Source organism: Rhipicephalus sanguineus, chromosome 6, assembly GCF_013339695.2.
Source record: "Rhipicephalus sanguineus isolate Rsan-2018 chromosome 6, BIME_Rsan_1.4, whole genome shotgun sequence".
Taxonomy (NCBI): Eukaryota; Metazoa; Arthropoda; class Arachnida; order Ixodida; family Ixodidae; genus Rhipicephalus; species Rhipicephalus sanguineus.
In genome coordinates this window covers 108,595,833-108,619,577 of record NC_051181.1, presented here as the reverse complement: position 1 = coordinate 108,619,577, position 23,745 = coordinate 108,595,833, and the positions used below count along the sequence as shown (strand labels likewise).

The 23,745-nt window shown below is 47.8% G+C and overlaps 3 long non-coding RNA genes across 4 annotated transcripts in view; 1 reads left to right on the top strand and 2 right to left on the bottom strand.

The window, feature by feature from the left end:
• Positions 1–23,745, bottom strand: part of LOC119396152 (uncharacterized) — a 91,590-nt gene that overhangs the window by 9,998 nt on the left and 57,847 nt on the right. The window contains exon 1 of one of the 2 annotated variants that reach the window (XR_005184396.2): positions 3,488–3,598. The exons of the other annotated variant lie outside the window; for it this stretch is intronic. This is a non-coding gene — a long non-coding RNA (uncharacterized LOC119396152). Of the gene's footprint in view, positions 1–3,487; positions 3,599–23,745 lie in introns of those variants that run through there. 2 annotated transcript variants of the gene reach the window in all.
• Positions 11,670–23,745, top strand: part of LOC125759016 (uncharacterized) — a 35,317-nt gene continuing 23,241 nt past the window's right edge. The window contains exon 1 of the long non-coding RNA XR_007416565.1: positions 11,670–11,728. This is a non-coding gene — a long non-coding RNA (uncharacterized LOC125759016). The remainder of the gene's footprint in view (positions 11,729–23,745) is intronic.
• Positions 11,709–23,745, bottom strand: part of LOC119396148 (uncharacterized) — a 45,417-nt gene continuing 33,380 nt past the window's right edge. The window contains exons 3-4 of the long non-coding RNA XR_007416563.1: positions 12,917–12,974; positions 11,709–11,814 (exon numbers count right to left, since the gene is read on the bottom strand). This is a non-coding gene — a long non-coding RNA (uncharacterized LOC119396148). The remainder of the gene's footprint in view (positions 11,815–12,916; positions 12,975–23,745) is intronic.

The window sequence follows — 23,745 nt, the reverse complement described above, 5'->3', positions numbered from 1 at the left end:
AAGTAAAACATGACGATAAAAAAACGTGTTTCATCCCCCCGTCATAGGAATCGGTATGTCACGAAAGTGAACCGTGTATTCACAGCAGTAGTTGATTATTTATTGAGCAGTGATGTAATGGAGCTTGCACAATGTCTATTGGTGCTTGGCAGCCACAGTCCCGTTTGACGTACTACTATGAAGCCTTGTGGCCCATCTGCATCCCGATGACTAACGTCCACGATCATGACTAAACCCTTGTCGTAGCTGAAGTAGTTAACATACTCCTTTAAATAGTGTGTGGTGAATCCCGCGCAAAGTTAGCATCAACAAGCAAATAAAAAACATATTTCCCCCTACGTGAACCATGGTGGGATGCGAAACATCGCGGGGGGTGCGCATCGAGTTTCCGTTTCTCTTATGTGATTTATGACACGGTGGTTGTCGAGGTGTTTGAATTACCGCTTGCCGACGCTGACGTTTACGTTCGGCTTCCCGAGCTTTCCTCTGCTCCGCGGCGGTGGCTCTGCCGCTGCAACTAGCGCCGAAGTTGACGTTGTTCCTGGCGTTTCGCATAGCGTTGTACAGAGAGAGAATGACGGAAGCGCAGCTTACTTGCGTACATTGTCGATCAAAAAGCAAACATTACGCATATCTGAGGCACAACATCATTAGGTAAGTATTAGGTGGTGTGTTTCTTTAATAGAAAATGCATATATACGTAATTCTAAGGACCCTAGTTTCTTAAGCTGCGTTGAAACTGCGACTGCGCTGAAACTTGCTTTCCTCCGTGCCCTCTGCACGTGCTCATTGTTGTTTTTTCGGTTTCGGTTCTGTATTGCACTGTACGAATGCCATGGGGCGCCGCTCTGGCATTCCTGTTTTACCCAGGCGACGTGCAAATAAAAGAGTGTGCGGAGAGTACTCGTTGAGTGCGGACGTTTCTTCTGCTTCAGCGCTTCGCGCCAAACCGCGAGTTCGGGCTGGCTGACGTCCCCGCCGGTCGCGTTGGTCACCACCGGTCTTCGCCTGCTGCGGCGCCGGGACTACCAGCCCGCAACACAGCGCTCATGTTTCCCGACGTATTGCCAGATGGCGTCCATATCTCGCGCAGCGCCTCTTCTATCGTTTTTAGAGGACATTTGCAGCGAAACACGCAGATACGCGGCCAATTCTTCTTTGTTATCTGTTCGTGTGCATTTTAGCGACGTCACTTTCGTCACGAACATGACCTAAAGGTCATTTCCACGCCAAACGTCCCAGACATTGCGCTCGACCCTCTCCAATTGTATTGTAAAAAATTGTGGACGTTAATATCAGTGCACTATTTGCTCTCGGAAAGTACTTTTCGGAAAAAAAATTTTTCTTGTCTGTTACAGTGATTTGAATTTTGCCGTAGTTGGTGAAACATAGGTTGCGAAAAAATACTCTAAAAAATACAATACTTTACGGAACGCCTTAAATATCTGCTGTTTACTTGAAAAGGAATGCCACTATCTTATTATCACCCATTGACGACCACTACTTTGTCCCAAGATGTGCTTTGTGGTGAGGCAATGCTGCAATTCTGCGCCCACTTTGATTATTTTTTTTAAAATTCTACGTATTTTACAGACAAAATAGGACTATATCACATGGCTAGATAGTTGGCAGTAAGCGTGTCAAAAAAGTATTGAAGTCGATGACCGAAGTGGAAGGGGCGCAAACATTGAAAAATGTGTGAAATGCTCCACGTTCAGGCACATGTAGAGTGGTGATGCAGTCCAAGTAAAAATGCACGCTTGGTCTCGGTGGGAAGAGTAAGCAAAGGACATTTATTTGTGAAAGTTTCATCATAGTGTTTTTTGTTTTGGGCGAGAAACAAAAATTTATGTTGAGCGTTCTCGGCGTGCCTGGGCGCGGGCCCGTAAGTCCGCTTTACTGCGCCGCCACTGTTCATTGGGGCAACGGAAGTATGCAGCGCCCATGCGGGTGGCACGATCGTGTGCTGCTGTGAGTTTTCACGTGATGGGTCATTCCACGTTTGGCGTGGAATGACCCATAAGTGAAGCTCGGTGGACCCCGGCATCAAACACGTTCGGCTTAAAACACCGAAGGAGCCACATACCAGCATCTCAAACCCAAAGAAATAGAACACTACTTTGACACAAAAGCCTGTGCCAAAGAGATTGTTTGGGACTCGGGGGATGCGCTACATCTCTGCGCTATGCTTCGTGAGCAAAAAAAAAATCCCTTTAGCGAATAAAAATAAATCTGGAGTGCCTCACTGGGGCTCCCGATAATGATATGACTGTGCCTTCAGGCAAAAGACTAATGTTATGCTAAGATTTTTTATTTGGAGGTCTCACTCTCAATATATCGGTAAAATTCGATCTAACCATTTTTATGTTGTCCTAAACTCGTATTGATGAAGCTATGATTGCGCTGAGGCCGATTTAATGACGTATTTCCGGAGATTAATGAGTAAAAATTAGTCATCTGCTTCTAATTCTGACACCGATAGGTGTTTTTCGGGCGTACGCTGTAATGCTGTCTTGTTAAAACAATTAGACGCCCTTGTCATGACCCTACATTTATTTTGACGAGGCTGCACGCGCACTGATGCACGGAACAGTTCCCGCAGTGATGCACGGACCTAATAGTCGGTAGCGCTTTTACGTACAAATGGCGTCAGGGGCGCTGGTGTTTGTTCTACCTGTAAAAGCTCCCACAGGAACACAGTGTTTCCTTTGTTATTTGATGCTTTAGGCTACAGATGGCACTGATCGTATCCTTGAAATTTTCTTGCTCTGCCTGCTCACACAATCACGGCATTCGTGGTCCCTACCTTTGCATCTCGGCAACTTGTCGTAGCTTCACGTGGACCGGACGAAGAAGATTGTCGCCTCACACCCTCCCTTTCTGCTTGTTCTCTATTAACCGGGTATTCAGGCATCTGCTGTGTGGCTTATGTCCACTTTACAGAACGAGAATGGGAAGCAACAAACACCTTGTGCACCGGCCACAAAGGCCACTCGTGCTTCATCGCGCATCCTCGTCGTACGTTATGAAAAGGGTTCGTAGCCTTACAGTAGCTTATTAATTTCGCAGGAATGTTTGCTCAGGACAGAATTACAGCATTCTAGTAGGAAAAAAAAGAAACTCTCTTGTGCCTGTTTCAGTGCGCACGATCAGTATTCTGTTTCGATCGGTGACGCCTCGATCGGGCGTGTCGCCTCTGCCTCATCATGATTATGGTGAGGAGCATGATTCTCCTGAAATGATTGGCACCTACCCACTCAGTCAATAATCATATGTCATCTGCGCAACAGCGCTTCTTCTTTCTGTTCTTGTCTTTATAAAGCATCGGTTATTATTCTCTTGTGAGTGTAGTCTTAGGTGATACTTCAAACAGCTGATTTGCGAACGCAATGAACTTCTTTTTTCTCAGATTGAAGAAAGCCAACCGAAAAGCTATGATTGTTTCCTGAAAGACGGCCGTAACGGACTTCGCAGCTCTGGGGCTTACCTTCGCAGAGTAGAACGACGACCAATATGAGCACAAGTTTCTTCATCGTGGCTTTCTTGGTGCTTGCAAGTGAGTGGTGATCCAGGAAGGCGCAGTCACTTCTGCCGTGGTGTGTGCTCGGCCAGCGTGCTTTTATTGTGGCCGCTGGTCGATCTAGTCAGACCTTAACGAACAACAACATTGTTTCGTAACTCCTGGCACCTTCCGCAATGTGCGTCTTTGATGCCACTAACAGAAATGAATTTCCTTAACTTCACCAGAACCAGTCATGTGTTGAGCAACCTGTTCTCGGGCCAAGAATTCCTTGTTGCTGCGTCTTATACCTGTAGTTATAGACAGGCACGTTTGAAACGAAAACTTCCTTGAATGAAGAATGGTGTGGCATTGAAGATGGTTATCCGAGAAGTCGATTCGCTTATGCTCGCCAGAAATCAACTAAAGCGAGCCCATCGCGATGCCATGACAGATATTATACCGGTGTATTATTGTCAGAGAATGATAATTAACTAGCAGAACGGGATTACATAAGTTTTTGCGATGCGAGCAGCGCTTTGGTCGGCGGTTCTCGAATCGCATTTATGGCACGAAAAGTCTCTGAAAGAAACATGAATTGCTACGTTATTTTGGTGCGAACTAACAGGCAATAATGCCAAGGAAAATAAAGGGGATGTTATTTGTAGGTATTATGGTGTTCATGCAAAGAAAGCAAAGTGGACGAAAAATTGACACGATCTTCCGCTAAAGGGGACCATGAGGTGATGCGAAGCAGCGTTTCGGCATGTCGAGCCCGCGTTTCATCCGTAGCAGTTTCCCGCCGACGTTGCCGTTTGCGCTGGGCTTCCCTAGCCCGGAGCTCAGGGTCCGCTTGCCGACATTTACGTTGCGCTTCCGCGCGTCGAGCCTTCCGCTGCTCCGCGATCTCGGCAGGCGTTAAGGTATTACTGCAACTGGCGCCGACGTTGATGTTGGAACTCATGACACCGGCGCAGCCGGCGCAGTGACTGAGCCTGAGTACGATCTAACGCGAGCATTTTATCTAAACGGGGAGTGGCAGTGGAGAGGGGGAGTGGAGAGGAGGTGTGTGGAGAGGGACTGCGCATGCGCAGCAAGGGTGGTCACGCCGCACACCACCACCGGATTGAACTCCGCCATAAGATGCTTCGCATCTAAAAGATAAATTGCCGCTGGCAGGGCCCGAACCTGCGGCCTTCGAATAATGCATCCGATGCTCTACCACTGAGCTACGACGGCGGTCATCCTCCCGTCCACTTTATGGGGTATATATGTGCATTTAAACTTAGGAGTGTTAATCAGCGCGGATCGGAGCCATGGCGGTGAGTGCGGAATACTCTTTTTCTGCCTGTTGGCGTCACGTAGCACGTGATCTTTTTACGAGCTGGCAGCTGACCGATAATTCCTCGCATACTACCTGATGGCATCAAGTCTGCCAGAACGAGGCCCTCGCTATAAATTAAGGAAAGATGACTCGCCGCCACTAACACTCGGCGCTAGCTAACACTCCTAGGTTTAAATGCATATATACCCCATAAAGTGGACTGAAGGATGACCGCCACTGTAGAACGATTAACCGTTAAATCTTCGTTGGTTTAGCCTTAAATCAATTAATTGCTTTTGATGTGATGTTCTAACGGAATAATCGATTAATCGCATTTTTGATGGGCACTTTAAAAAGGATATCTGATTGTTTGAGAGGCATTGTTCGATAGGCATTGTCTTTCTATCAGACGTGCTAGGGATCGCATGTGAGCATTTGCGCCTGCGTAAGCATTCACACCTTTGCCCAGTGGACACAGGGGGCCCGGCGTTTTTGGGCGATGTCACGGATTGAAGAATCTGTGCCCATCATCTATGGATGTTTCGGCAGCAGGTCGTATTTCCTCGAAGCCTGCGTACTCGACCACACCGAAATTGGAAGCGCTTTCGGCGACCACACTGGTCGAAAACTAGCACCGGAAACATGGAGGTGAGGAAATCCTGAGAAGCGTGAACAAGAGATGAGGAGGAAGAGAAAGTAAATAAGACTCTCGCACTCGTAGGGACGGCATATTTTCTTCGTTTGTCCGTTAGATATTGTGGAAGCCCTCCATAGTACTACAATTGCGGACTGACGTGATCTCTTCCTGAGGTCACCCATGCGAGATTCCGCAGCAACATACTGGCCTCAAACAGACCATCGGAACAGGCATCTTCGGGAAATAGGGTGACCTGAGTTTTTGCCTCGCGGCTAGAATAAACGGCAGCTGCGCCAATGTACTCCCCAGGTTTCAACTGGCCGTTGCGTTAACTAGGCCATACCTGCACCTCTTCAATCGTGCGTAAAGCAGGAACTGTAATAAGAATAATAACTGTTGTGGTTTAACGTCCAAAACCCCTCGATATTATTATGCGGGACGCCGTAGTGGAGGGCTGCGGAAATTCGGACATCCTGGGGTTCTTTAACGTTTATCTAAATCCAAGTACACGGGACTCAAGCATTTTCAACCTCCATCGAAAAATCACAGCATATCTACGGAGTGAATGATGATGAGTGGGCGAAGCTGCGGAGGTTCATCGGTAAACCGTGAATCTTCCGTGAATTCTGTCCAGTACATCATCACCGACGTGAGATCGGGCGCGTTTATACTAAAGGTTCGATGAGGGTTATGACGACTTGCAGCTGACTTTAATTTTACATGTACGCTGTGAATTTTCATTGTTTAATCACGCACAGGAGAAATCGCACACACGCACTACCTTGGAGGTTAAAATCCAGTGCCTATATATATACGGGGTGGTCAGTGAACGGTTGTGCAGCGCGAGCGGTCGGTTTTTTCAATCAAGACGCTGCCGCGACGCTGCCTCGCGACGCTGCCTGCGTCGGCGCCGCTGCGTCGCGAGGCAGGATGGGGGGGGGGGGACCGTAGGAGAGGAGAAAGAGGGGGAAGCGTAGGGGAGGAGAGGGCGATACATATCACGTACTGTCGCAGCGCATTGTCTTTAGGGAGCCTTCATGTGTGCACGCCCCCTCCGTTTTTAAGACTGGCTACACACTACTACGACGGGGACGAACGGGTGCCGCTATAAGGAGCTTTGCCCCTAAAAGCGGCCGTCGCGGCCAGAATTCGATCCCGCGACCTTCGGGTCAGCAGTCGAGCACCGTAACCACTACACCGGCGTGTAGCCTTAACTGTGAGCGCTGTCTAATGTATCAGACATTAGAACATATAGTATTTCGCGACTGTCCTCCCTTCGGGTCACAGCAGAAGACGGGGGCCTCTGGGGTAGCTGACATATGGGAGGGCAAGCATTAGCTGAAAGCTGCATTTTCCCCGAAATATGCGACCATACAGTATTACCAAATCGTACAAATTTTTTCAATAATAATGGACTATATGCTAAACAATTGGTAAACCGATGCCTAAAGTTGGGGATTATGAAAAGGGTCTGTTAGTCCCTTTTATAATCCGCGAGTTCTCTTCCTTGCGCTGCATATTCGTTCAACTAATGGCAGCACCTGTCGTGTCATGTGGAGACGAGGTCCTATAATTGCACGTGCTGGGGTTTGTCTGTTATGCGTGTTTAGGTAAGGGGAGCGGAGTCTACATTACATTTTCCGTGTCATAGCGCAAGCAAACTTTGCTTGAACACGCTGTTTGCAGGAATGAATGACTGTCATTAACTGGGCTAACTGCATCACAGGAAAGCTAGCTTTACAATCATGAAAAGGGTATATATTGTGGTGTTGTCATTTAGGGCTTACTTATGTTATTCGTTGCCTTTACCGGCCCCCTCGGCGCGCACGGCCTCGCTATATACTCTTTAACCGTACGCGCCGAACACCACCGCGGGTTCAAGCACTGAGAGCTGCATGCAGGGCGCCGCGTCCTCGTTCGTTCCTCGCCGTGTATCGTTCGCAATGCTGCGCGCGAGAACTCGGCCCATCACCACGAAGGGACGGCGAGCCCCCACGTGCAGCGAGGGAGACCATAGGCGACACTCTCCAAATTAGTGATTTATTACTGGGATTTTAGTACAAAGAGATCAACTGTTTTACACCAGAACCAATCGTGGACGACATAGTTACACACGACACCAATTAGCTAATACAAGTTACAAGCTATATCGATCGATTAGTGGTCGCGCATGGCACACCTATAAAACAAACAAAGAATCAAGTTTGGAGAGCCGACCTACCTTTCGGCCAGCGCTCCCGCGATCTCGCACCCTAGAGCAGAAGAAACAGAACAGACGCTGGAACAGTTGAGAGAAACATACGGTGCACGATCGCGAGTCGCTGCCTCGGGACTTCGAGAATGCGGAAGGGAGCGCGCGCTCGCCGAGGCCGGGGCCCCGACGCGACGACGTAACCACCGGCCGGCGACGAAGAACAAAGAACGAAGGATCGCCGCCGGCCGGAGAGGCCAAAACGCATACGCACCCTCCGATGTTCCCAAGTGGTCTCCGGAACCTCGTATCGCGCCCCCGCTTCTCGGGCGAATGCGAGCAAAGCCCGAATCCCGCCAAAATTAGGCCAATGGGACAACGTGTTTAACATTTTAGGGGCGGGGTGTCAGCAAAGTGACGGCGATTTATGACCAGCTGCCATCCGTCCTGTCGGGAGGAGAGACACGAGAATTCTCCAAGGGAAGATGGCGTAGAGCAACTGGTGCGGACGCCTGAATTCCCACAATATATATATGCTATAAGGCGGACAGTTGGGCTAGTTAGTATATAGCATAATAAAGTATGATTATTAGCCTCCTTGTCCTCCTTACGCTGGTAACCATGCCTTATTAAATATGTATAGATCACTTATTCCTGTCAACATCATATCATACTCCTCTACTCTTTTTCCACAGCGCAGAGTAGCAGGCCGGGGCGTACTTGCTCAGGCTACCCTCTCTGCCTTCTAATACATTTCGTCTCTTTCTTTCATTGATAAGCAATAATCTTTTATTTTCTAAAAGTGTAAAACATAACGGGAATAACAACCAGTCAAGAAATGAACAACGCATATTACAATGAGGCACATCATGGACCACTGTATAGTGCAATTACACACAAAAAAAGAACATGTAAAACTTGAGGTTTAAATAAAATATCAAAAACATTGCGACACTGCAGACGCCGAAAACCACTGGCTTATCAAAGGCAAGGAGAGCTGAGTTCGTGCGGCAACACGATGAAACAGCACTGCGCCAAAAACAAACGCGAACATAATAAGCAACAAGACGATGCGCTCGCACGTCTGAAATTTAGAGAAAAGAACAAACTTGACTGTTGAGTGTTGACGCGCCGCCTTGCCGCTTTCATTCAAAGAGGCCATAACGCTGAAAACACAGGGACCAAGGAAGTGGACCCAGCTTTTAGAACGAATGTGAATTACCAACAATCCATCCTTTTGAAACATGAGAATGTCTTGCGTAATTTAAACGCGACTTGATTTTCAAGATAAGTTACACAAAGGTGGATGGCTGTTGGGTAAATAGCGAGGTACTGATAGCTTACCTGAAGACGTGGATTCATGCTATTAGAAACGGGGTCTTCAACATTGTCATTTTCGTTATGACCGCCTTTTTTTTGGATGATGACTCTTTGGCACGTTAATAAAGTGGGCGTGTAGCAGGTGGTATCAGTTTGCGTCGCTGCTTTCGAGTAACGCTTATCACATTTATCACACTTCGCAGTCTTCGTTTTCTAATCTTCTGTGAAGCACGTCCACACCGCGCTCCTCTTGCGATTCCTCGCTATTATTACATGACATAGGGAACAGTAGTAGTTCTAACAACTTGCCGGTGGCAAGTTACCTTTCCGTCCACTTCACTTTATTCCCACTTATATCATAATTACCACAGATAATATTCCCTATACTTTCCTTGTCATTATTGTCTGTTAGTTCTCATTACTACTGTGTCTAACAAAGAAAACGAGCCCTTAAATTTCCCCTTCTTTCCTTCGTGAGAACTTTGTGGACACATTATCCGTTTTATTCCTTAAATTCCCAACCACGCTTATTAAAATAAGAAATGGAAGTCACTGTCCAGTCGTCGTGGAGTGCAAGTAACTTTATTTAGTCGGTCAACAGGTTCATGCCTCTTATGTTCCTCCAGCGTGTCTTCTTGCTGCAAGTATCTTTAAGTCCTGATTTTTGTTTCATCTGTCGGAGCGCCTTTGGTAGGCACCTAAACAAAAACACGAAAGTAACCTATTCTCAGCATCTAGCATAAAAAAAAAAATTGAGGAAGCTTCGCGCTAGTCGTGCCAAGCCCGAAGGAAGCGCGGAGCTGAACGGCCTTCTTTGTTTCTTTCTATTTTGCTCTTTTGTTGTTGTCTCTATTTCTACTGCTTTCTTTTCCTGTCTATGTATTTCTTTCTCTTTCTATATTTAAAGGACTGTGAGGACTCACCGTAGAGGGTAGAGGACTCCGTAAAGGACTCACCGGTCTGCTGAGCTCGTTCACGTAAACGTTGGCCGCCCTGCTGTTCGTAAACTGCAAGCCGAACAACGTTTACGTGAACGAGCTCAGCAGACCGGTGAGTCCTTTACGAGCTACATTGAAGACGTCCTGGACTTGTGCAAGAAGGCTGACGTGGCCATGCCTGAGTCTGACAAGATCCGCCACGTTCTGAAAGGGCATCGACGACGATGCCTTCACTATGCTGCTCGCCAAGAACCCTCGTACTGTGGCCGAGGTGATTACGCTCTGCCAAAGCTACGAGGAGCTGCGCCGGCAGCGACTGCTGACCCGTCGACCTCCATCACGCGACGCCGATCTCGCAGGCTTGTCGGCCATTTCTGATCAGTCCGCCTTGCTCGCCGAGATCAAGTCATTCGTGCGCGAGGAAATTGCCCGCCAGTTCTCCCTACTGGCCTTCCCTCGCCCGCAGCATGTTGAACAGCCGTCGACCACGCTGCTGGCTCCCTTACGCCGCGCTATTCAGCAGGAAATCGCGGAGGTCATTCCGGAATACCACCAGCCCCCTCCGGCACCTGCGCCGCTCAGTTACGCGCAGGTTGTAGCCAGGCCACCCCAAGCGATTCCTGTGGCTGCCCCACTTACTTACGCCGAAGCCGTCGCCAGACCTCAAGCCTTCGAAGCGAGTGGGCCGGCTGCGTTTGCCGACGCCATACCTAGGCCACCGATGCAGCCCATCATGCAGTCGTATCAGCAGACGCCTCGTCCACCGCGTCCTGCTCCATGGATGGGACCTACCCCGGCGAACCGATGGCGTACTTCTGACAACCGCCCGATCTGCTTCGCGTGTGGTTGCGCCGGTCATGTCGCCCGCTATTGCAATCGCGTGCAGCCGCCTCGTGTAGCCTCAGCCATCCCCAGCCAGTCAAGCCGCCCGTATTACGATTCACCGCCGCCTATGTCACCGTCGTCTCGCCCAGCTCCATCTACCCACCGTTCGCCGTAACCACGACGCCGATCACTGTCACCGATGCGGCCACGGCCGGTCACACGTGACCAGGAAAACTAGTCGTCGCAGTCCACGAGGCAAGGGCTGCGACGCTATCGAACTGCGAAAGCCCTCAGCGAAGCCCATCAAACGTGTTAGACGTGTTTGTGGACGGTGTGCGCGCATCTGCCCTTATTGACACTGGAGCCGCCGTATCCGTTATTGACGCCAAACTTAGCCGACTACTGCGAAAAGTGACGACGCCACTTCCCGGGCTCTCCCTCCGTACAGCAAGCGCCCAAAGTATTCACCCTACAGCGGTGTGCACAGCCCGCGTCATGATTAAGGATGCTCTGTACGCCGTCGAATTGATTATAATTCCAGCATGCTCTCACGACGTCATCCTAGGATGGGATTTTCTCTCCCACCACGACGCCGTGATTCATTGCGCACCCGCCGAAATAGAGCTCTCACCATTCTCTGATCTGACGCCGGCTGACAGTCCATCGTCTGTGAGCAAGGTACTCATCAAAGACGACACCAAACTGCCTGCATACTCGTCAACGGCCGTGTCCGTCTACTGCGCCAGTCTCTCCGACACCGTCGCCCTCCTCTCGCCATCCGACCGTGTTTGCACGAGGAAAGGCTTGCTGGTGCCCTTCGCGACCGTGCAAGTCACTCAGGGCAGCACGTCAATTTTTGTTATCAACCCATTACTCAATAAAGGCTTCGCTACACGCTTATTAAAGAAAGAACTGGCAGCCTGAGCCAATTTTGGGAGTACAAGTAACTTTATTCAGTCAGTCAAAAGGTTGATGCCGCTCATGTTCCTCATGTGTTTCTTTCCGTGCGGCAGGTTTCTTTCGGAAACGATTTTCTTTCATGGGTAGGAAGTTGTCATCGTCGGTAATCTTTCGGAAGACCTAAAAAAGACGAAAGACGACTTCGTTAGCAAATGAATTGTTTTCGTGTTGAGAAACTGTATGCTCTCTCTCCGTATATTAATATATATATATATATATATATATATATATATATATATATATATATATATATATATATATATATATATATATATATAGGAAAGTATTTGAGACACGACGTACGGAGCACAGTTTATTTCGACGTTTCGGCCGTGGGACCGGCCTTCCTAGACGAAGGCCGGTCCCACGGCCGAAACGTCGAAATAAACTGTGCTCCGTACGTCGTGTCTCAAATACCTTCCTACAGTACCAGGGCCTGCGTGATACTTTCCATAACCCTTATATATATATATATAATATATATATATATATATATATATATATATATATATATATATATATATATATATATATATATATATATATATATATATATATGTTTCTACCTCGTTAACACATGTAAACCTCGAACCCTTTCGATCGCATATAGAACATACGTCTTGTCGACTGATGATATCAATAGGGACTTTATATGGAACATTACGGCGACAGCGAAGGCGAAATTGCACATTGAATGTCCATTTAAGTGCTATCACAATAACAATAACAAATCTCACAATGTGTGGGAATTGGATGTTATGCGAAGCAGGCGGCGTACATGACACGAAGTAATGATAGTCGTGTTCCTCATACATTGATGTCATGCTTTGCAAGTTTCGGCATACATTTAAGCGACTGACAACCGATATCTCTGATCCCAGTTTTCTTACGGCGCAACGTATAGGTCTCCCACGGTAGTGATTATACCTCCTGCTCTTGATTTGGAAAGCGAGTGGGTAGTGTGTAAACACAACTTCCACTAACACAGGAACATGCTTGGCCGAATACATTAAGGGTCAAGTGTGGTGACGAAATTAACAAACTTGAATATATAAAAAACTGAATCATCTCGCGCAGGACAGCATGGGTATATCACTGTCAAAGCCTTTCGTCCTGCTGTGGAAAGAAGATAGGCTGGCGATGATGATGATTATTATCATAAAACATAGCACTACTGCTTTCAACAAAGGAAACAAAGTGACTGCACGTGCGAAGTACTCACATTGCGTGGGTGCAAATAGACCTTCTTGGCAATACTCGTTCGGTTTACATCTTTTACCCTGTAAGAAATGAAGAACAATATGTTATTTATTTGCTTCTTTATTTTTTTAATTGATATAATTACTTCCGAAGTCACCTTCGAGCCATTTTGGCAGATTTAACAACACGACGGGTAACACAAAGCCGAATGCATGATCAAGGATTCACTCTTTTCTTGATGTCAGATAGAGCCCTTGACTTAATAGATCCAATGAAAAATTCATACGCCATATAGATAACCCTTCGACTTTCAGCCAATTTCACCCTAGTATTAAATTTACTATGCACCATTTTTACAGTGAAATTAACTCCTAGGCGCACCTGTATGTTTTGAAAGAGGAAAATCAAAGGCAACGCTCTACAGGAAGTCAACAGATGGCCAACAATAGCGAGATTAGAATAGTCTTCACTGGTGATGCTGCAAGCGTATTTGTCGGACAGGCGAGGCGTATGATGTGAGGGAGACCTCATATCTTCAACATCTATTCAATCTAATTCTAGAAATAACACGGAAGCCACTTCTGCTATCATGGTAACGTTCGGAATGTATTGAGTACGTGAAAGTTCATTTACGCGAATACAACTCAGCACGGGGCCAATATCCTGCTTCCAGGTTTATGTATCAATAAATACTGCCCTTGTAATCCATGTTAGGTTATTGAATAGTCTGTCACATTTCTCGCACCTTCACAATGTCGTATCTGGCTGCTGACAACTTGCGCATTTCCAAAGAATACATTGTTTCATTCCAAAACATGACGTTTCGCCATCTGATGCAAGTAACAGGCGAAAAAGAAAGAAAAAAAGAACTTGGAGGACGCTTGAGTTTCGCTTTGAAGAGTAGAAAGCGATAGCCTAATGGGGCCCCTTTGCATAGCCTTCTCAATCGCTACCCTCGCCTTGGTTCTCGATTAACAACGTGCCGCAAGGAAAGTAATCACTATAATGATGATGTAAACTTTATTTGGGTCCAGAGAAGACGCGTCTGTGCGCGTAACATAGGCTGTTTCAGACTATTAGAAGGACTACTGCGAATAGAGTTGTGAAGTGCCCACTACGGCATAATTCCACCCTTTGCTAATTGGGGAAATACCCAGTGCACTTCCGTAAGGCAACACGCGTAGCCGCGCAGCTGCACTCTTTCTTGGTGCTGTTGCTGTTTCTGATGATAAATTATGCCTCTGGGCTTTGTATTTCGTGGGCCTTTAAACCAACCAAGCAACGCACATGTTTTGACGCCTGGTTCGATTCCACGCTTCTGCCACGCAATATTACATGCGTTACGGAGGCTCCTCTCTCTACATGACATTCCTATAGGTTTTTTTTTTTAACAATTTCAAGCACTGACGTGGCTTTGTAGTAGAACACCTCCACGCGGAGGTCCTGGGTTCGATTCCCGCTCGAACCGACCGTTTTAACAGCGGGGCTGTTTTTGGCAGCCGTTGGTTATAATCCTGCAAAAGACAATTATCACATCATGAACCGACACGCGCTATGTTCGTACTCTTCTTCCTCTTCTGCTTCGCTCCAGAACACGTGCGCCGATTTGCCCGGCGTGGGATGGAATAACTTCGATGGTTGAAAGAAGGAGTAAAGAGCGAGAGAGAAAGAAAGAGATAGAAAGAAAGAGAAATAGAGATGTTCTATGCAAAAAAAAAATTCTTCACCAGGCAACATTCGAACCCTAGTAGCCACGATCCGAAAGCGAGCATCGTAACTACACAGTTATCCCGGCGCGTTATCCCAACTTGGCCCTTCGCCTGAAAAGGTAGCCGACCGCTGGTATAAGCCAATCGGTAGGTAATCGATAATCGATCAATGACGAATACATTTCTTGAAACTGCTTACCCTTGCTTAGGTAAGCGTCGCACTACATAGTACAGGGCAAATTGATGGCTCTTCAGTAGCTTTCCAGAACTCTGTCTTTGCTACATGGCACCACGTAAAAGCGCGCGAAAAATTCCCGCCACTGCATACCTTCTAACCCATGGCATTACCTTCACAAGGGCACAGGTCTGCGTGGCCACACATGCACTTCGTCTAGCCGCCCGCTACTTCTCAAAATCACACTCTGCACAGATGCGTAGGCGGAGCTAAAGCCATGACGTCAGCGTCGGTATAAAAGAGCGGCGCACTGAACAGGAACAGAAAAAAGAAACAGAGAAAGCAAGGTCGCCTACATCCGCTCTTCCTTCAGGCTTGACACCACTAGTGCGAAGCTGTCATAAGCTTGTTTTATTAATTATTCATTTGCATCGGTTTCGAATTTTCGCTCACGGACAACGCTGATATTTAGCTCACAACCAAGGACGCCGGCGCCGACACCGACACCGGGATTTCTGCGAAACGACCTCTTTAGCGCTGTCGCGTTAAAAGATTCATTACAATTTCCAAGTAACTGGTATCCGTATGTAATCGTTATTAACTTTGTCTTTCTTTATCGTGTGAACTTGAGTGATAATATCAGGAAAATATACTTACATTGCAAAGCACCGGCTTCTTCCCGCCGCCGCCGCCTCTTGCGGGAGCAGGACGTGCCGCTTCCGTTAGTGCAACTGCGAAAACAATCTTTGCCATGAATATATACAAGCAGTATACAGCCAAAGGAAGCCAACAGTATGAACCTTATCTCCAAACACAACTTCCTAACACACGTTCATAAACAGCCCTTCAACGCAACCACTGAGGTCGGAGCTCTCAAATGACAGGCACTGGAATGACGACTGGACGTGGGCTACTAGAGCCTGATTTTCATTTCAGAAACGTGTAGTTAATTTAAAAAAGACGAAGACAGGCAAAACGATAATAACCATGCAAGTCAGCATCATTAAGATAGGTGATATCATAAGTGGTAGGAGAAATCGGTTGGCACACTCACGCAGTTGGCATCTTTTTTTTTTTTGGAATCAGATTAGCCTGGACTCTCTCCCGTGTATCCTTATCCACCATCTTAAACACTAGTGAACGTTCATTAAACAGTGGTAGGGCACTGCAGTCGTTGTAATGCACTGATACGCATAGGCGGAAACTACGGCGGTACAGCGGGGATCGTGCTGCCCTTCGCTCTGGATGAATTAATAGAAAGCATACCAACCCACGCCTACCCCTACGCTGGCCCGGGATATTTTTTAACAGCTTGTCTTGGTCCAAGTTCATTTACACAACGGACTGTTGGCCATCTTGTCAGCTATTTCACAGGGGCTTCTGTATTACCGCTTATTTTTCGCTTCAGGATTCTAACATTTGGACTTAGTAACAGTGACAAGTCAAACACACAGTTTGGTTTGTCACTTGCCCAAGATGAATAACTGAAGTGACCACTTCAGCTTTGGCAAGCTAAAAAAAAAAATCTTGAACTTAGTAGCGGCTAGATTTCGAACAACAAAAATGCTTTTTGGCACAGAAAGCATCCCGAAGCAGTCACGCGAGTGAATGCTTTCGCATAGATTTGCTCGCCAATAAAAGTGTATTTCTTGGATGTGTACTAGGGGCATCCTTCCAATCTACCTGCCTATAGATGCGCCCGAGAGAATAACATGGAAGCGCATTTTAATTGATCAGAGACTGAAGGTTCAACTACCAGTTCGGTGACCGAGACTGACTCCTATAGGTCCAGAAAACGACCATTGGCGAGAAACAGTGGCTCCAGCTTCACACAAGGTGTAGTGGTAGCAAATGGTATTTGCAACCATGCAGAATTATTTTTCGCCATCTTAAATTAGATTCATGAGTATTATTAAAACTTCTTGTTCCAGCATTTCCCCACCTCTCCTGTCTGATCCATGTTTTCACAAAAGTAAGTAAAGCATGACGATAAAAATTCATGGTTCATCCCTCCCTCACAGGAATCAGTAACCACGAAAGTGACCGTGTATTCACAACAACATTGATTTTTATTGTACATTCGTGTATTAGAACTTGCATGATGTATATTGGTGTTATATAAGCGAGCGCAGGCGAAGGTCATATAAGCTAGCGCAGGCGTGAGGAACCCAGTCAGTGTGTCATTCGTAACAGCGATGCGACCAGCCTAACGTTGAAAGCAGAGTCTGATGAAACCGACATGTGACAACAAGCGTTGCTTCTACGCCATGACCTCCTGACTCGGACTACATTGGTTAATATCTGGGACATCTGAACTCCTTGGGCTTTCACTTATACATGAGTGGTACTGAAGCGCGATTATTGTTAGTCTCCGTTTTGTTATCCCTTCTGAGAAGCAATCGTGTTAATCAGCCGAATGTGCTTGAATCGATGTATTCGTAACTAAAATGCTTACGTGCATTATCGCAATTCTTGCTTCTGATTCAATCTTTGAATTATAAATGGCGTTCGCTGGCGTGCCAAAAGGGCCTGCCCTAAAATTTCCCGTGCTTTCGTTGCGCGTTTAGATAGACCGACTCGTAATTCCTTGGGAACTGCGCGGGATTTCATCCATTAAAGTGATGTGAGAACAATATCGGGATATCATTAGTGATCAGATCGAGTGCGGTGTTTCACTTTTGTAAGTCAGCTCATTCCTATCCAAGACTCCCTACGTCTCCCTTTCCAAAAAAAAAAAAAAATGAAGCATATGGACGGATATCGCGCATTGTGGAAGCATTGTGGAGCCACCTGTTCAAAGTCATGGTCCTTGATTTTGGCTTCATTGTTTTCACTGGTTTCCTATGTCCATGATTTCACTGGTCGCCTCTGCCCATGACTCAGGGGCCTACGCGACCACTGAAATTAACGCAATAGTTCTTTGTGGTTCCTTATCGTAACTCTTTGTTTGGATGCGTCTTCCTTAGACATGTTATGTTCAGCTGTTCGTGTAAGAATCTTTTATAGCACCAATATAAGGATCTATAATATTACTTTATCTGTTTCATTGCTGGGTAATATTTATTTGTTGTCCACATATATACTGCAATGCTTCCGTAGCAATCTCTCCGCAGCACATAATAACAGAATTCTAGCGAAAACAAAGGAACAAACGCTTTCGTGCCTGGTGCAATACGCGCGATCAGCATTCGGGTTCGACCGGTGCCACCTCGAATGTCCATACCGTCACTGCCTCATAATAAATCCTCATATGTCAGCTGCGTAACAGCATTTATTTCTTCTCTCCTTTGCTTTGGAAACCATATGTTATTAATCTGTTGTGAATGAAGTCTTCAGTAATATTACAAAGAGCTAATTTGTGAAAGCAATGAACTGTTCTTTATTTATATTTTTTTCAGATGTGCGAAAACTAACTGAAAATCGATGATCACTTCCTAAAAGACAGCCGTAGCAGACTTCGCCGCTCTGGCACTTACCTTCGCAGAAGAACGACGACCATATGAGCACCAGTTTCTCATCGTGGCTTTCTTTGTGCTTGCAAGTGAGTAGTGCTCCAGGAAGGCGCAGTGAGCTTTACCGTGGTCTGCGCTGTGCCAGCGCCTTTTTATTACGGTGGCTGGTAATGTCGAGGACGGCCAGAAGGAATAAAAACATCATTGCGCAACTCCTGGCGCCTTCCAGAATTTACGCCTATAGCATAATATATAGGAATTAGTTCGCTTAGCTTGCCCGGAACCCGTACGTGTTGGGCCACTTGCTGTCGTGCCAGATATCTTTGTTGTTACTTAGTATGTAGTTGCAGACGCGCACGTTCGAAACGAAAACTTCCTTGATTAACGAATGGTGGCTGCTCGATAGAATTATCTTAAAGTACTTTCGCTTGTCCTTACCAGAAAAATAACTAAAGATAGCCGATTGCGATGTCACGACAGATATAATTCGCGTGTCTAATTGTCAGACAATGATAACTACTAGAAAGGCACTATATAATCGTTTGTGACATGAGAGGGCTTTATTTCGGCCTTGACAAATCATATAACCACTTGTGCTACATTCCATGGCTATTTTTAACGATCACAATGTTTGGTCTGCAAAGTGGCTGTAACTGTATTTATTTGTTTTCTAAATGATTATGATTTAATGAATCGTGCATTGATGAATTGGTTGAGACATATATCGTGCGACGGTGAGTTAAATCTTCTTGTGTGGAACGCTTGTTCTTTCTTTTCGCTGTGCCTACTGCGCAGAAAAGCAAGTTTTTCGTGCATACAAAGTATTTGGATCGCGATGAAGGCGTCCAGAAATGTTCGCAACGCCCTCGGCTCAATGTTCATCTACATGGAAAGCCATCTTGAACGCATTATGCATTTTAACTCTCTCATTGAGGTGAAGAGATGCTTGCTTATCACACGGCTAGCTCTTTCAACGATATGACGAGCGTTTCATGGCAATAGATAAAGCTTTCCGTTCTTCGCAAATCTTTGAGGAACGGGAGCATTATAACAGCTGTCAAAAAGGGTACAGCGGTCTCTGAAATGAACACGAATTGCTGTATAATTTAAACGCTTGTTTTGGATATTTGTGTGGGCACCCGGTTGTTCAACGCGCAGAGATTTTCCAAAACTAACCCGCCGAGGAGGACGGTAGTTATAGCGCTCGACCATTGCACGAACGTCTTGGGTTCGAATGCCGCCATGAAGGCCGCATTTCGACTGAGGCAAAATGCTAGAGGCCCGTGTACTTAGATTTAGAGGTACATAATGAACCGCAGACAGCCGAAATTTACCGCAGCCCTCCACTATGGCATCCCTCGTACTCATATCGTGCTTTTGGGACGTGAAACCCCAACAATTATTACAGTATTTCCTTTACAATATATAGCTTACTCATTACAGCAGCCCACTGTCGTGCAAGATCCAATTTATAATCTAAATATTCAAATAATTTGTCGCTCAAGATATTAAGGGAAGTACTTGTTTTCTTGCTGAGCTTTATAAGCTACCACAAGAACGACAACACTGTACCCAACATCAGCATCCATTGAACCCTCGGCTGCGGCATCGGCCTCAAGGGTATAAGCGGTGGAATGATTGTTCACGGTAAAACTGCAACTAGAAACCGTCTTCTGCAACTCAGACAAGAATTGCCGCGGGGATTAAAGAGCTGCTCCCACGCGCCGCCATTATCGGTTGTGACCTCGTACGGGAGGACATCCCCGAAACTCAGAAGCGTATTTAGCAAAGTTAGTATATACAAGCTAGATGGTTTATAGTGAAATTTCTGATGCACTGCGCGAAACAATCACTTACGTGGGTAAAAAAAAAACGCTTTCCTTGTTGTGGTCATCAGTTCAAATAACTTTATTGAGTGCCCTGCGAATCGGTGGGATGGGCCTGTAATCCCGCCTAGGCTCGGCCAAGGGTTGCTGGCCAGACCCGTAGCCAGGATTTTTTTCGGGGGGGGGGGGGGGGGGCACTTGATGAAAGCCTTGACTATTGTGAAAAACGCCTATTTTCATTATTTCTTTTTCGGTGAAGCACCATGTATCATAAAGGCTAGGGGGGGGGGGGGGGGGAGGGCGCCCCTTGGGGAGGGCCCGTTTGCGGGCCCTTGCCCGTGGCTTCCTCGACTCGCTGGAACGCCCAGAGTTGTGCTCTAGATCCGTGTTGACCAACGCATACTCCCAGCGCGCGGGGGGCGTGGCTCTTTAAGGCTACATCACGACCATTGTTTATTATACCTGGACATCCCCATAGTATATGCTCTAAGGTGGCTCTAGAGCCGCCATTTCTGCACTTGTCTGTCCTGTATAAATCTGGGTGTATTATGTGCATGACAGCCGGACTAGAGTAGGATCGGGTTTCTAACTGCCGCAATTCGACAGACTGTTTCTTGCTTAATTGCGGGTGAGGCGGTGGGAATGTACGCCTCTGCAAACTATGGTGTTCTGTACCTTCGTGAATTAGTCATTCTATCTTCCCGCTCCACTCGTCAGTATCCCCTGAGGCGGAACTAACCGATGCTCGGTCTGTAAGCTCTCGATCCATGCGGTGCGCCGCCTCATTACTACCGTCTGACAGTGTGTGAGCGGTGCCCGTATCAGATGGACACTTTTTGCTTGATTATTACTGAGTTTTAGCATTTGTAGTGCTTATGGGGAGATCGGTGGTTTGCGAAGCTCCGTATCGCCGTCTACGAACACTGATGATAACGTCCGCTTGTGTTTGTGCTATGGTTAATGCGATAGCCATTTGCGCCCCTTATATTTTACTCCTCATGGTGAGGGTTTGGAGTACTCAATTGCACTTATGACCCAGCTCACGTGATCGCGTTGTGCGTGGTGTAGGTCAGGCGTGCCAGCGTCCCACTTGTGGACAGATCAATTCAGTAGTGGGAACACGTAGAATATAGAAGCGAATTCGAATAAATTGCGTTAATATACTCAGGTAAATAACAGCCACCACAGGCATCATAGCAAGCTGTTTACGCATTGACAAAGATTTCGGATGAGGAGATGCACACACGGTGACGATACTGCCATGGCCACTTCTTTTTTTTGTTTTGATGTTGATTGGGTTTGACCCGCAAGGACGGTTAGCAACGCTCGACGCTGACCGCGCCGCAGTGTTCGAGAAGCTTGCGATTGTAGTAGATCATTTTGTTAACATAGCGCGCAACACAATCGTCTACAGATTATTCCAGACCTTGCACGACCACCAGTAATAAGGCTGGAAAGTTCGATGTATGATGTATAAAGAGACGGCTCGTCCAAGCGATCATCATTTTCATCGACGGCCGATGCCTTGTTCGCCGCTGTCAGTGTACAGCGTGTATTGCTGCAGTTCGAGTTTTCATTTCCCGGCCGCAAGTTCGGCCAAATAAAGTTTCATCTTGAACACGCCGACTGCTGTCTCTCGTCGACGTCATGACCACTCGACATCTGGTGCGGTGCTGGGTACGTTCATGTTCCGGACGCCCCTGTCAAGCCGTGGGCCCAGCCCCGTTCGTGAGAAGACACCGACACCATCAGGGACAGTCGACAACCGTAGACTGAAGGACTACCCGCTCAATTTGGACTCCTACCGACAACAAGAGCCAACAGCGCGTGAAGACAACAGGCCGATAACATCCGTAGTGTCCCCTGCAGCTGTCGTGATGCAACCACCCAGAGAGCCACCGACCTTCCATGGATCGCCAAGCGATGACCCCGAAACCTGGCTCGAGACATTCGAAAGGGTCTCAACATTCAACAACTGGGCCTCCGAGGACAAGTTGCGCCACGTTTAGTTTTATCTTGGAGACGTAGCAACGACCTGGCTCGACTATCAGGAGTCCATTCTTCGATCTTGGGACGTCTTTCGCAGCGCCTTCCTGGAGACGTTCGCAAGCGTCGTCCGAAAGGAAAGGGCCACAGTCTTGCTAGAGACACGGGTTCAACTTCCAAATGAAAGTGTGGCCATCTTTGCAGAGGAAATTACCCGACTGTACCGCCACGCTGACCCAGCCATGCCCGAGGACGAGAAAGTCCGCTTCCTCATGCGAGGGGTAAAGCAAGAGCTCTTCGCTGGGCTGATGCGGAACCCACCCTCGACAGTCCAAAAATTCGTCTCAAAGGCGACGACAATTGAGAAGACGCTGGAAATGTGCAACCGCCAGTATAATCACCGATCGATCAAGACAGCTGTACAATGCCGTCGGATCCGACGACCTGCGCGAAAAGATCCAAGCGTCGTGTGGGAAGAACTGCGCAGCTGTTACCCTCACCACAGCCTGAAGTTGCCTCAAACGCTGGCATCGTCCGAGAGCAAATCCAGCAGTCGGGGCACCCCCGAGTCAGCGTAGCCGAGCGCAAGTAGTGAGCTATGCTGCTGCAGCCCGACGAAACGCCCCCCCTCCTCGCCCACCTTCAGAGCTGCGCCGCCCCAGCAGTCCGCCGCCAGGCACCACCACCACCGCCACCGACTTCATACCGCCCTCCAGCCGGCGAGCGATACGCGCCGAAGAAGACCGACGTTTGGCGCGCCCCCGACCACCGCCCACTCTGCTACCATTGCGGAGTAGCTGGCCACACTTACCGCCGCTGGCCAGTGCCGGCAGATGGGACTGCGTGGGTTCGCCATCGACGCGCCGCATCCACAGCGGGTGAACGATCACACGACATCGCCGACCAGCTCGCAGGAGCGCAATGGACACCCCGTGGACCTTCCCGATCGCCGTCGCCAGGCCGCCACGTCTCTCCCCAACGCCGCCCATACACTGGCCCAAGCCGGGGCCGGTACATAGCCGTATCCGAAAACTAAGGGCAGCAACCGATGGAGGTGCGGTTGCTGTACGACGAACTACCGAAGATCCTCCGCCGCCGACGACAACGCCGCGACGATATCCCGAGAACACGACGCAAACCAAACGGAGCCCTCAAGACGAAACTTCGTGGCTGAAGAAAACCTGACGACGCAACGTCGAAAGAGCGGGACAAACCCCACGAAGCCGTGATCCACCCCACGACCTAACCGCAACGCAAGACGACGAACGAGCGACCTCGACGTCTTATCGACGGCACACCGTCACAGCTCTCGTCGCCACCGGAGCCGACTATTCTGTCATCAGTGGACCGTTCGCCACGAAGTTGAAGAAAGTCAAGACCGCCTCGGAAGGCCCCGAAATCTCGACAGCTGGAGGTCACTAGTAACGCCAGCAGGAATCTGCACAGCAAGAGTCTCTGTTAACACCGCATTTATCCTGCAAGCTTCGTAGTGCTACAGCTTGCTCGAGAGATGTCATCTTTAGTATGGATGGCTTGAAGCCTAATCATGGCTGCTGTCATCGACTGAAATCCAAGTCGACAACACACACCCAGACCAGCCACTACCAACCGTCCAGCCGCCAAGGGCACAACAGCCATTTGGAATGCGTCAAGAACAGATACCACCAAATTTCAGCAATGAACACAAACAAAGGCACGATGCC